The sequence below is a fragment of the Mus caroli genome, chromosome 8 (genome assembly GCF_900094665.2).
Source record: "Mus caroli chromosome 8, CAROLI_EIJ_v1.1, whole genome shotgun sequence".
Lineage (NCBI taxonomy): Eukaryota > Metazoa > Chordata > Mammalia > Rodentia > Muridae > Mus > Mus caroli.
Genome location: NC_034577.1, coordinates 61,572,482 through 61,587,616, shown reverse-complemented (window position 1 = coordinate 61,587,616; position 15,135 = coordinate 61,572,482). Strand labels below are relative to the sequence as shown.

General features: G+C 43.4%; 1 pseudogene; it reads right to left on the bottom strand.

The window, feature by feature from the left end:
* Positions 1-2,810: 2,810 nt before the first annotated feature.
* LOC110300667 lies at positions 2,811-3,262 on the bottom strand (annotated as a pseudogene).
* Positions 3,263-15,135: the final 11,873 nt, after the last annotated feature.

Below are 15,135 nucleotides of genomic sequence, written 5' to 3'. Positions count from 1 at the left end.
CTCTTTTTCCTTTGGAATTGCTTCCTCTTTAGCTTTTCATAACAAAGCATGTACTGTCTCTTGGAAGTGTGCCTGGTTAAAATTCAATTCATATAGTGAGAGATAACTTCAGATTAGGATAAAATAATTGTCTTTCTACAATGGAAGCTCTATCATTTGCCTTAATTGGTAACACAGATTATTTTCTAAATAAACCTATGAAGCAACCATTGTTGATAAGTATATCTCAAATCTGGAAAAACTATAATTATCAGATATCACTTTGAAATTTTCACTTAAAAAAATAACTTTCCCATTACATGTAGCAGTTAGACAGGATGTGACACTCAGTTTTCACTCAGAAGTCTGAAATAGAATTTACAACTGGAACACACTTCAGGAGTACAAGGTAGATATAGATATGATGCTGAAACTTTGTTCTGTTCTTCAGGTTAAATACAAGGCAATTACATGCAATATAACAACATTAGAACATTCATAGAGCATGTGGTTAATATTTTGTGACACTGTATGTTGAAAACATATCACTGCCACTTAAGCTGTCACTATCTGAGTTAAAGAAAGGTGTTGGTTAAATGAAAATGGCTCCTATACTCTTAGATGTTTGAATAATTGTTTTCCCATTGGCAGAACTCTTTCGGGGAGATTAGAGGTGTGCGCCTTTTTGAAGGTGTATCATGGTGCTAAGCTTATTGGCTATGAATGCCTCTGGCCATGCCCAGTGTATTCTCTACTTCCTACCTGGGGTTCACAATGTAGGCTCTCACTGCTTCTTGCTACCCTGTGTTTATTGAGCCAGCAGCGCCTTCTCTATTTCTGGATCTGTAAGCCCTATTTACTGCTTTCTCTTATAAACTGCCTTGACCATGGTGTGTTGTATCACAGGAATAGAAAGGTAACTAGAAGGGACCCCCCGGGTGCACGTGCCTTGTGCGCCAGGTGCAGCGCCAGCGGCCTCACGGGCACGGCCGCTTGCGGCACGCTGTGTCCCAGCACGAGCGCTGGCGACGGCTCTCCCCGCGCACCCGCGCTGGTGGCGGCCGCCGCCCGCTCCTCCCTCGTTTCCTTGCCCTCCCGCTCGCCGGGCGCCGGCTGCTCCGCCCGCCGGCTCGTCGCTGCCAACAGCGCGTCCCGGTCTCCCGCCACGGGGGGCGGGTCCTCCCGGGTGGCAGCGGCGGGCACCGGGGCGCGAGCGGACATGGCCGGCCCCTGGCCCCAGCCTCCTGCCCAGCCGGGGGCCGTCCGGGTCCAGGGAGCCGGCCGCCCCTCTCTCCACAGGGGGCCACCGACCCGCTTCGGTCCTGGGACGCGGAACTCGCCCGCCGAGGCGTGCAGCGCCCGGCGTGCCCGTCCTCCCCTCTCGCCGAGCGGAGCGCTAACCGCCCGCCGCCTGGCCTCGTCGCAGTGCACGGCCGGAGCTCGCCACTCGCGCCGGGCGCGCCCGAGCCGCGAGTCCTCAGCGGGCGCGGGCGACAACGCGGCGCTCCAGCCAGTCTGAAGGATCTCTGGGGAGCTCTATATGAGAATTTCTTAAAGACTCAATATTATTTTACATTATATACTATATACTCTATGTATTATATATTATACATAATGAATCAAAATCATATAAGGTTCTTTGTGAGATATTATCTCAACCCCCCCCCAAAACAAATAAAAATTATAATCACTGTTTAAAAATGTGGTAGTCTTCTTGAGATTAGTATTATCATGAAATTGATTAAGAAGATTAAAATAACCTTGAACTCATGGATCTCAGATTGTCTTAGCCTCCTAAGTGCTGGGATTAACAGCATGTGCTACCATGCTTGGCAATAGTCATTACTGAAAATGATTTTATGGGCACAAGTGACAGACAACTGAAATGACTTAAGAGGTTTTACACTCTCCCAATTCTCCTATGCTTCTTTTTATCTATTATTCAGTTTTGTTCTTCTTTCCCTTTGTGTGTGTGTGTGTGTGTGTGTGTGTGTGTGTGTGTGTGTGTGTGTTGGCTACTCACAGGCTTTCTTCAAAAATCATAGTGATCTTTCTGCCTCTGTGTCCTAAGTGCTGGGATCAAAAGAATGTAAAGTCACACTCATCGTGAAAAATAATTTTTATGGTACAAGGTCCTCCTCCTCTCCCTCCCCCTCCCCTTTCCTCTACCTTTCTCCTTTTCCTCCCTTCCCTCATTTCTTCTTCTTCCTACTCCTCCTCTTGTCCTCTTCCTCCTCCTTCTTCAGAAATAGAATTTCACTTGTATTTCATGTATATGGGAGTTTTGCCTGTTTATCTGACTTTGCCTCATTCCTGCCTGGTGAATTTATGCCTGCCTAGGAGGTGAACAGATTTTTTCAGATTCCCTGAAGCTGGAGTTAGGGATAGATGTGAGCTGCTGAATGTGCTGGGAAGGAAACCTGGGTACCCTCAGAAAATCTGCAGTGTTCTCAACTGCTCATGTATTTTCCATCCCTAGGTTTCCATTCTTTATCATATTTGCTGTCCAAGACAGCCTAGGTCATTAGAGGGGTTAGAGTCCCACTGTTCATTAAACAGTTCAATTCATCTGCAAGTCAGAGAATCTGCCTGAGGCAGGAATACACTCCCTAGTTGGCCATTTAATGCAATGTAATCACTCCTGAAACTATATGCACACAACAAACAACAAAAAAGCAAACAAACAACAACAACAACAAAAGACTCAGCAGATTGTAGTCATATATATGTGTGTGTGTGTGTGTGTCTGTCTGTGTGTGTGTGTATTGTGGCTCTTTTCAGTTTATTGCATGAAGGACTTACATTAGTCCAAGTTAAAAGCGGACCCCCAAATGATTACATTATACAAGCTGTGAGGTTTTTAAACTTGTGACAAGGGACAGAAGGGAAATTCTACTCATTGCAAGGAAATCCTCACTTAAGCTTCAGAGAGCCACAAGCACTTAAAACCCATGAACCTTCAGCTGATCGTCCTTAGCCAGTCCAATCTCTATTAGGAACTGGCATATGTTCTTGCGCTGGTCACCCTGTAGCTGAATTACTTCTCCATATTCTGGATGCTCAACTACAGTACCATTGCAGGCAAATTTCTTCTTAAACGCCTTCACTGGTTTCTTTTTATCGTAATCATCAGCGATCCCTTGGACAGTTGAAGGGCCTTCCTGCCATTACTATGTTGAATTCTTATGCGGATATAATCCTCAGAGCAAGCAGGAAGCAGGTCATTCCCCTTACTTGCATCAGCAAAGGGGTCGAAAGAGTGGAGGTTCTGGATAGCGGACATACAATGTGATTCCTTTTCCTCGGTGGAAACGGCCTGCGGAAGGCGGCTGCGGGAGAAGGAGGGCGTGGGGGACGTAGCTTCGGGAAGCGAGGGGGCTCGAGGGGAAGGCAGCTGAGTCCTCCATCGGAGGCTCAGTGACTAGGGCCTGTTGTAGTCATATATTAAGGGCTTGCTTACTCGTGCATGACAAGGAAGAATTTGGGAAGGGAAGGAGGGAGGACAAGGAAGGGTGTATGAGATGCAATATATTTTAATGAACAAGTACAAAAGTAAACTTTAAATTAAAAGAAGAGGGGCTAGAGAGTTGGCTTGGCAGATAAGAGCACTGAGTGCTGTCCAGAGGACCCAGGTTCCATTTCAGTAACACAGGTAGCTAACAATGTGCTGTGACCCCAATGGTTGGTATCTTCCGCCCTCTTCTGGACTCTGCCGGTACTGCGTACAGACACAACTAGGCAGATAGCCATGTAACTAAAATAAAAATGAAGGATAGAACAAGTGTATACTTGGGATTAAACTTGGATCCTCTAGAAGAGCAGCTACCTCTCTAAACTGTTGAGCCATCTCTCCAGTGCCTTGACGTGCTATTTCAATGCTGCTGATACCAATTAACATACTCAACACACTGTTTGGTGTTGTCACAGTCGTGAGACAGACAGCCGCCAGGCTTAGTCAAAATGAACTCTTTCTGGTCCTGCACCCAGGCATCCATGACCTTCCTCTGAGCCTACCTGTCCAGAAGGAAAAGCAGCCTTGTTCTGAGTATAAAGTAGCTCAGTGTAGCTGTTCGTCTAAGTACAACACCTACAGTGCTAATAGGTGACTTACCCTTGATGTTTGCTCTATATGTGGTATCTCTTGTTTATTTGTGTGGGGATTGTCTCATTGATATATCTATCTTTTTGTTTGCAGTCATTGATGAGGAATTTGTCTGACTCCATTTTGAAGGTAGGGACCATTATGCTGTATTATGAAAAAATAAGTTGATATTTACTATAAGAGCTGATTTACTGTGTTTACGCCTTTGTCCTAGAGCCTGTCTTGCCCTGAGGAAGTGCCTACTAAGCACAGGAATACAGAAGAGAAGCTACTGGAGGTCAGGGGCAAGTGCTACTACAATGCAAATATCTGCAGATCTGGGAAAGGTCCTTGGGTGGAACCCAGTGCCAGGAAATACTCTTCCGTGGTTTTCTGTATACTCCGACTAAGAGGGAGAGACTCTTGTCACTCAGGCCTCATGAGCCAATCAGAACCTGCAGTCAGAGCACCAGTCATAGGAAAGGCTGGTTCTTCCTGGGGCTTCCATGTAGCTCTATTCTGAAGCTAGGGAAGCACCGGTCGTTCTGTGACACTACAAGGAACTCTGAGGGGTCCGAGAACAAGCTTGGAACACACAATATGGTGAGCTACAGTTCATACTCTGAGGAGAATGGGGAGCCTGAAGCTCAGGAGCCCTTGTGATAGGCTCTCCCTGGGACTGGATGCAAACTAGTAGCCAGGTGTGGCTGGTATGAGGTCCTTTGTGGGCACTAGAACTCTTTGGAACTGAGCCGTGGCCTCTGGAGAACTTCAGTCTTTGGGCAGAAACTGTGCAGAACTTTGGGAACGTGGGCTGTGGGTAGAAATATCTTTTTAGTGAACATCGCCGTGCTTCTTGTGCATCAGCGGACGGCAGGTTGCAGTTTTAGTTTATCTAGTTTCTAGAAATGCTGTGCTTTTATATTTAACATTTAAGAGTAAAACCCATTTGGGATTAATTTTGTGGGTATTGTGCGTGGAATCTTATGTGTTGGGTAGCACTCCACTATTTTGCTGAGATGTAGAAGGGTACAATTGATAATGGAAAGGATTTACCCATGCTGAGTGAAGAGGTCAGCTCAGGGCCTTTGGAAAATTCCACCAGGCCTGACCAAGCCCGCTCAGGCAGTCAACAGGTTCTCCAGTGCAGGAGTGAGGACTGAAAATAAAGAGACAGTTAGACAATACTGCAGCATGACCTCAGTCAATCCTGAGACTGAAGGCAGGTTTATTTCTTCCCAGTCCACTTTTATACCATTTTAATTACATGCAAGTAACAAGGGTGAGCAGTACAATAAACACAATTAGTCAAGGAACAAGCAGGGAATTAGCAAAGTCCCATGGTTGTTGTTTCTAAGGGCTTGTCAGGATGACCAAAATATCTGAACCTACTTCCTTGTCCAGTCCCAAAATCAGATTCTTGCCTGAAGCCTACCTCTTTTGTCCCACCCTAAAATTAAGATTCCTGCCTGAACCTACTTCCCTGTTCTAGCCTAAGATTAGATTCCCTCCTGAAGCCCATTTCCTTGTCCTTGGCCAATGTCAGATTCCTGCCCAGGAACCCCCAAAGCTCTCCACACAGGTCCCAGAACATGAATGTCCCTCCCTTCCCAGAGTAGAGTGGTAGAATGGAGCACATAGGCACCCCTCCCTTCCTGGAAGGGAGAGGCTGGTTACATTCCTCAGAAAAACTGCAGGGTGGACTGACCATTGGCCCCCTACTGATATGGGAAGCCCTTACTACCTATTCCCTAAGGACCAATCAGTTTAAAAGTCACACTGTTTCGCCAATCATACTGTGCCTAGTTGCTGTTACTCTATCCTGCCCCTGGAAACTGTATAAAAACTCACTGCCAGGGGTCACCTCTCCTTTGGGTGTAGGATGGCCCCAGTGTGCTAGAACAATAAACTCCTCTTGCATTTGCATCAATCTCCAGCTTACTTGGTGGTGGTGGTGGGGGTCCCTGGTCGATAAGGCCCGTCAATCTGGGTATATGTAAGACCCCAACCCTTGATCAGTGGTACTTACTTCAAGATGCCCCCAAGTGAGACGCCGAGACTCAGATTGATGCAAAAAGCAAGAGGTTTATTTTTCTGCATGTTAGGGTTGACCTTCAATTAGTCCCTCAAGGTGAGTTACTAAGAAGGTGACCCTGGATGGCTATTACAAGCAGTTTTTATACTTTCTAGGGGCACAGGTTACATCAACAAGTTTACAGTTCAAACTTACTGGCCAAGCATACTGACCTTTAAATCTATTGGCTAGCAAGCATGGCATGCATTTGAACTGTACCTGGGACTTTCCAGAGGGTCAGGTAACTGTCAGTCAGTACATTCTGAGAATTTTTTACTCAAGAATGTTCCTGTGGGAGGAGAATGGAACCTTGCCTCCAGGCAGGAGGGGGAAGCTGTAAGGAGGGTGTAGGACTTGAAAACCCCTTAGGGTCCCTCATATATTACTGAGGTCTGTAAGAGATTAAGTGCTAGCTACACATGTGTGTTCGCTAGGATTGTGTAGACATTTGGCTCCAATCATAAGGAAGGAGACAACCCTGATTTTAAACAGACACTAGTCCAGTGACCTTATTAAATGGCAGGAGTCTAAGAAGCTTCTTAAAGGAGCATAGCAGGGCCACAACCAACACTAAGACCTGCTGTGCCATAAATGTTCAGTTTTCTTCATGAGAAAAGCTTAGATTTCCCAGATGGGCAAGACCCTAGATGAGAAATCAGTTGTGCTGAGGGCTGGCCTGATCAAGCAAGGCTTTCCCTGAGGCTTTCATGTGTGGATAAGGAAACACAGCTCCTTCTCAAACCCAGGAATAGCCTGGAGTCTAGGCCTTGGGAACTTTCCCTTAGGCCAGAGGAGGGATAAAGAAATAAACAAAGCATTTTTTATAAAACCAGGAATATGCTTGGGAGAGTTGGTCATGATCTTGGGACCAGATCTGTTGGAGAGTAGTTGCTTATATTCCTGAGAACCTAACTCTTCCCATCACTTGGGGCTATAATTATCAGTCCCAAAGCCACTATGGGCTTGGTCAGTAATGTTCTTGTGATACACAGTGTTCCCCCTATGCAGCACTGTTTGGTTATGAAAGTCCCCCGAAACTGGAGGGACCTTCACTCAAGCCCCGGGATGATGCGATGCCCAAGAACTCACAAGAGACCGTGATGCAAACAGCAAGAGGTTTAATCAGGAAAGGCCAGTGCACTGGGGATGACCTGTATCCCACGCAGGGGTAGAGGAATCGACCCTGAGCTCAAAGGGTTTATAAAGGCAGAAACTGCAAACACCTGGCATGGGGCTATAGCATTTGGCAAGCATAAGGGTTCAAGGAACAGTTAGAGTATTCTGTATGAACATTTCCTAAAACAATGGAGCAAGTTAAACTTCTACTTTGTGGTTAGTACATCCTGGAACAATGGGGCGAGTTAAACTTTTACTTCCTGCCATTAGTGAGGTCTATTTTGGACACAAGTCTAGGGGCTTACATAATTTTTCACTCTTCTCTCTCAGAATCTTTCAGTTAACCTTCTTCTGAATTTGTACCAACATATTATTGTTTCTACTGTCTTCATAGAAGTCTCCCATTTCCTTCCCTTTCCCCTTGAAGTAGTATTCTTTTTAAGAAGCCTGCTTTGCATTAATCATGGATTGTGTTAAGACCTCCCCACGCCAGCTTTTTTCTTTTGCTCTTTGTACTTTCCCAATCTTGTTCATCATCTGTCTTATTCACCTATGGACTGTCAGTGAGGAATGATCTGCGGTTTCATGACATTCGTGTACTGAAGAATTATTTCTGGGAATATTTTTGCTGTGTAAATCTCCCTTCTGCTTAAGTGGTTAGAATTGAAGTCTGTATTTAAATTGTTCAAAGGGTAACCTGGGGCCTGAACCAGCATATATTGAATCCAAAATGTATTGTAGGCTGCCTCTTCTTTGAGCTTTAGCCAGAACTGGTTTCATGCTATTCTTCAAGAAAATTTTCCCCATTAATGTCTTTCTTAATTTCATGATATTATTTCTCCCTGGGAAGACATATTTAATCTAGAATGGTTGTACCTCCAGCCTTTTAGAAAAAATGTTTATGAGGCTCTGTTGAATTGTTTCAAGTGGCCTTGATCTCCACAGGGCTTTACTGTCCACTTGATTAGAATTATTGCTTTTTTTTTCCCGAGACAGGGTTTCTCTGTATAGCCCTGGCTGTCCTGGAACTCACTTTGTAGACCAGGCTGGCCTCGAACTCAGAAATCCGTCTGCCTCTGCCTCCCAAGTGCTGGGATTAAAGGTGTGTGTCATTACGCCCGGCTTGATTAAAATTAAAACGTTGATATTCTTAAATTAAGGGGTTGTACCATCACAGAGATTTAAAATTATCAGTTTGGCCGGGCGTGGTGGCGCACGCCTTTAATCCCAGCACTCGGGAGGCAGAGGCAGGCGGATTTCTGAGTTCGAGGCCAGCCTGGTCTACAAAGTGAGTGCCAGGACAGCCAGGGCTACACAGAGAAACCCTGTCTCGAAAAACCAAAAAAAAAAAATAAAATAAAATAAAAAATTATCAGTTTGAGTCACTTAGACCCATTGCAACAGCAGAAAAAGGATTTGTGTGTGGAGCATGGCCTCTGCTTTCAGACTAGAATAGGAGGAATAGTTTATAGTGTACAGACAGGGGGAAATGGCGTAGGCAATTGGTAGATCACAGACCAAAGTTTAAGACAATCAGCTGCAGTGGTCCCCATTATGAAGAAGGACCTGATTGAAGTTGGAGAGTGGCTTTGTATTTTCCCCAGCATGCATTAATTCATGCCATATAAATGAAAAGAGACCAGATTAGTAGGTGTACCATTTGGGGAACTTAACTTGAACTGATGAATATTGAATTTCCAACTTTATGCAGAAATGTACAATCCTGGTTGACACAGTTAATTCAGCTTGGAGTTTTGGAAACATAGGCTGCTCACTGGCTGTAGCTGTGTGCATCAAGTGACAGATCTCAACATCTTACTTGTGTACAGGGGCAAGGTCATTCAGTAACCTCCTTCTTCTCCCCATGAAGTCAGTAACATTATTTTCACTTAAAAAGAAAATTAGAGCAGTTCTCCACACTTGCTAGTGATCTTTCTGTCTACACAGACTGTGATTTATGAGATACAGTAGGAAAAAATTAAAGAATATTAGAGTTTTGAGAAGGCCCTATGAGATCATTTAATTTGTAAATGAGAAACCTCAAACTTAGAGAAGTTCTGGTATTTTATCCACTTAAATATCCACTTCTTCATAACAGAGTTGCTGAGTGTTTAATTTCTCCAATTAAACAAGCAATTGTCCATTGAATCAATGCACTCTATTGAGAGAAATTCCTCAGAGGCATTACAGGTCCTCTTCTCCTGCTTCTTCCTTTCCTTCTTCCCCGTTCTACTAGATTGCCCAAGCTCTGCCTACTGTTTGGCCTTGGGTCTCAGCATCTTATTTTCATGAAGCCACTCTGATGACTGTTATACTAGCCTTCTCTATGAAGTATAGCAGAATAATATTAATAGTACCAAGGTTAGGTTCTCTCATGGCATGGAACTCAAGTTGGGCCACTCCTTGGTTGTCCATTCCCTCCCTTTTTGTTCCCTCCATATCTCTGCACTTCTTATAAAAGGAAAAACTGTGGCTAGGTTGATATCCCCATTGGAAGTCTTGCCTGGTTACAAGAGGCAACAATTTTATATTCTGTATCCCCTACTGCTAGGAGTTTTAGGTATGGTCACCCTCATAGATTCCCAGGAGTTTCCATTGTCCTGGATTTCTAGCTTTTCCTGAAATATTCCTCCCTCCTCCGTTCCAGTTCTCTCTCCTAGTTTTCTCTCCTCACATTCTCTACACACTGGATCACTCCTGTTCCCCTCTCTATCCCACTCTCCTGCCCACTTTTCTCCCTCGATCCATCCCAGATGTCTATTTTATTTCCATTTCTCAGTGACACTCAAGCATGCTCCCCTGATCCCAATTTTTTGTTTTGCTTCTTTGGGGCTGTGGATTATAGCTTGGTTATCCTTTACTTTATGGGTATTTATAAGTGACTACATACCATGTTTGTTTTTCTGTGTGTAGGCTACCTCACTCAGAATGATTTTTTCAAGTTCCATCCATTATTCTGCAAATTTCATGATTTCTGTTTTTAATAACTGAGTACTATTCCATTGTGTAAATGTACTATTTTTTATCTTCATTCAGTTGAGGGACATCTGGGTTGTTTCTAATTTCTGGTTATTACAAATAAAGCTTTTAGGAAAATAGTTGAGCAAGTGTCTATTTTGTATGATGGAAATTTTTTTTTTGATATATGTTCAGGAGTGGTATAGCTGGGTCTTGAGCTAGAAATATTCCAAAATTTTTGGGAGACCTCCTGTGGTGGTTTGTGTATACTTGGACCATGGGAAGTGACACTATTAGGAGGTGAGGATTTGTTGGAATAGTTGTGGTCTTAGATTAAGTTTCTCACTGTCTAGAGGCTTTGGTATTTCCTAGTGCTGAAGCTCTGTCCATTCCAGAAGTGGCGCTCCTCTTGACCGTCTGTGGAAGATAAACTTTTTCTGGCTGTCTTTGTAACAAGATGTACAAGTTGCAGCTCCTTCTCCAGCACCATGTTTGCCTGGATGCTACCATGCTTCCTGATATGATGATGATGGACTGGAGCTCTATCTTAGTTATTACTGCTGTGAACAGACACCATAACCAAGGCAACTCTTATAAGGACAATATTTAATTGAGGCTGGCTTATAGGTTCATTTTCAGTCTATTATAATCAAGGCAGGAGGATGACAGCATCCAGCCGGCATGGTGCAGGAGAAGCTGAGAGTTCTTCATCTTCATCTAAAAGACACTAGGAGAAGGCATGGTTAGATGGTTAGAAGGAGTGTCTTAAAGCCCACACCCATGATGACACACTTCCTCCAACAAGACCACACTTCCAAATAGTGCCACATACTGGGCCAAGTTTATTCAAAGTACCACATTCTATCCCCTGCCCGCCCCCCTTAGGCTTGTTCAAACACATGAGTATATGGGGGCCATACTTAGCCAAAGTATAATAAAGATAAGTTTAGTCCAACTTCCAAAGTCCCCGTGGTCTATAGCAGTCTCAACAATATTAAAAATCCAAAGTTCAAAGTCTCTTCTGATACTTATCCAATCACTTAACTGTAATCCATAAGCAAGACAGGAAACCAGCTGGGCAAACTCCAAACTCCGAATCTCCATTTCTGATTTCAAAGCTGTCATCAGATCTCCAACTCCATTTTTGTCTTTGTTGCTTGCACAAACTGCTTTCTCTTGGGCTGGTTCTCCATCCTGTTGGAAGGTTTCCTCAGCAGATATACTACAACTCTGGCATCTTTAATATCTTGGGATCTCCAAGTGAACTTGAATTTCACAGTTTCTTGTTCCAATATCTGTGATCCATACACGATCTTCTAGGCTACTCCAATAGGCTTGTGTCACTTCTCCAGCTCTGCCCTCTGTAGTACTCTAGGCTCTTGTTCACTCCACTCCTCTGATGTTCTTGTGATGGACTGGCATCTACAATATCCTGGGGTCGTCTGCTGCAACTAGGCTTCTCCATGGTGCCAAACCTTAACTTTTACATGACACCTTCAGTCCTTGGCCATCAACTGTAACTGAGGCTGCACCTCTCCCAATAGCCTTCCCTGGCCTCTTACAAGCCTCAGCTGCTCTCCATTATGCCTTCATACCTTTACAACCAGTACCACCTGGGTGACTCTTACACAATTACCAAGATTGCAGCATGGGTACAACCTTGACTATCTCTAGAACACAAATGCTTTGTGCTCTCAGAAAACACTTCTTAGAAGATTTCACCTAAGTGATGCTAATCTGTTCCTAATCACCACCAATTTCTTAGCTCCAGCTAATCAGCATCAATTGTCCCAGTGGTTGCTGGAGCTAGAATAGAGCCACCCTTAGCTTTCTGTTTTCCAACTCCCTCACTGCCTAAGCTTGGCTGTGCTGAAACTTGCTCTGTAGATTGACCTTGAACTCAGAGATCTGTATGTCTCTGTCTCCCAAATGCTGGAATTAAAGGTTTGTACTACTGTGCCTGGATTTATGCTTTACTTTGCTTGGAACTTGCTCTGTCCCACACTGGCCTTGAACTCAGAGATCTGCTTGACATAATCTCCTAGTATTACATGAGTGTACCACCATGTCTGGGCATAGGCTTTTCATCACCAGTGTTCCTCAAGACCCAGAATGAAAGCCTGTGTCTTCCAGACTCAAGATCTGGATCACAAGTGTGCCCCCACATTTCTGGATTGTAGTTCAATGCAAATTAAAAATCCAAACTATTTCTTCTTCAACTGCAAACAAAAACAATAAGCTTTGCTGGGTGGGATCTTGCTCTGATATCGCCACAACCTTAATCTCTTTATCTTTTTGAATACAAGATTCGTCTCCCTTTCACTTCCTGGCTCCCTTTTATAACTTAAACCACACATTTTTTTCATTTTTCCTTTCTCAGTTTGATACTTCTCATTAAAACACTCTTCATGGGCTAGAGAGATGGCTCAGCGGTTAAGAGTGCCGACTGCTTTTCCAAAGGTCCTGAGTTCAAATCCCAGCAACCACATGGTGGCTCACAACCATCCGTAATGAAATCTGATGCCCTCTTCTGGAGTGTCTGAAGACAGCTACAGTGTACTTACATATAATAAATAAATAAATAAATAAATAAATATTAAAAAACGCTCTTCATAAGACTAAACCAGAGAACAAAGTCTATGCTGGGCTCTTTTGAGATTTTCTTTGTCAATTCAGTTACTATAAATCTCTTTACCTTAGCCTCAGGTAGACTTTTCAGACAAGGGCAAAAAGCAGCCACATTCTTCAAAAAAATTCCACAAAACAAGTCTCTATGCCACATATTGAAGCTTTTCTACACTGAAACATTTTGGATCATGTCTGAACAGTTCAAGTCACTCTCAGCAACAAAGTCTTCCATATTCCTACCAGGATTGCCCATTAAGTCACACTTAAAGCATCCAAATGCTTTCCAAATCCAAAGTCCTCAAATTCATATTCTTCCAATTGTCAGGCTTATCACAGTGATACCCAAGTCCCTGGTACCTGTTTGTGTCTTAGGGCTTTACTGCTGTGAATAGACACCATGACCAAGGCAACTCTTATAAGGACAACATTTAATTGGAGCTGGCCACTATTATCAGGTTCAGTCCACTATCATCAAGGTAGGAGCATGGCCACGTGCAGGCAGGCATGGTGCAGGAGGAGTTGACAGTTATACATCTTCATCTGAAGGCCACTAGGAGAAGACTGGCTCCCACAAATTTAGGGTAAGGGTCTTAAAGTCCATGCCCACAATGACACACTTCCTCCAACAAGGCCACACCTTCAAATAGTGCCACTTCTGCCAATCATTCAAACTACCACAACCTCTGAAACTGTAAGAGCACTTCAGTCAAATATTTCCTAAATAAGTGTTGCCTTAGCCATATTGTTTCTTCACAGCAATGAAACCCTAAGACACCACCAAATTGATTTCCAAAGTGATTGTACAAGTTTGCACTCCCAAACAGCAGTAAAGCCCTAAGACATAAGCATTGACAGTATGGTCTGTCACTTGAGATTTTCATCTTATCCACCCTGATGGTGTTAGAGTCCGTCAAAAGACACTCACAAAGACTGCCCATCACTGCAAACTGCAAGAGGGCTTTTATTGATCCAACTCATTGGGGACCCCCCTCTCAGCATGCAGGTCAGAGGAGAGATCCAGAACAAAGAAAGAACACACTTTTGGTACCTTGTAAGGGGCAGATTTAGGCAACAGGGCTAGCTGGCTTATTTTCATTGGTGTAGCAAGTAACCTTTTCAGGCATTGGTTGGTTTATATAGGGTGACTACCTTTGGCCTAGTGACTCACTTTGCCTGCCCTTATGGTGAGTTATTATGATTTGGTCAGTAAAGCAGCGGTACAATTTGAACTTATGGGTCAGCTATTAATGTCACAGCTATTAACGTCACAGCTATCGACAAGGTCAAGGTCATTTGTGGTTTTTTTTTTTTTTCCTCAGAATTCAGAGTTGGGCAGGGTAGGGGAATTTCTCTGGGAACTGCTAATCTTGTTCTGCTTATTTTTCTGAGAACAGCCCATTTTGTTTTGGAAGCTGCAGACTTAGTCATTTTGACTGCTATGTTTCTGAAAGTCCCTTCAGAGGGGAAGGGGCTAGGTGGTCTTGAACTTATTTTGGAATCTACAATGGGTGTAAGATGGAATCCCAGAGTGGTTTTCATTTGCATTTCCCTGATGACTAAGGATGTTGAATATTTCTTTAAGTGCCTTTCAGTCATTAAAGATTTATCTGTTGAGAATTCTCTGTTTAGCTCTGCACCCATTTTAAAATTGGGTTGTTTCATTTGTTTGAATCTCATTTCTTGAGTTGTTTAAATAGTTGGGATATCAGCCCTCTGTGAAATGCTGGATTTGTAAAGATCATTTCCCATTCTGTTGGCTACTGTGTTGTCCTTTTGACAGTGTCCTTTGCCTTACAGAAGCTTTTAAGTTTCATGAAGTCCAATTTATTAACTGTTTATCTTAGCACCCGAACTATTTGTGTTCTGTTCAGGAAGTTGTCTTCTGTGACAGTGTATTCAAAGCTATCCCCTCACTTTTTCTTCTATTAGATTTAGTATATCATGTTTTATGTTGAGGTTTTAGATCCATTTGGATTTGTACAGGATACTAGATATGTATCTATTTGCAGTCTTCTATATTCAGATATCCAGTTGGACCAGCTTCATTTGTTGAGGATGCTTTCTTTGTTCCATTGTATAGTTCAGGTTTCTTTGTCCAAAATCAATTTTTCATATGTGTGTGGCTTTACTTCTGGGGTTTCGATTTGAGTCCAATGATCAGCTTGTTTGTTTTTAGGTCGATACAATGTGGATTTTTACAATTGTTCTGTAATTCAGCTTTTGATGAGGGATGGTCATACCCCTGAAAGTTCTTTTATTGTACCGGATTGTTTTAGCTATCCTGGGTTTTTGTTTTTCC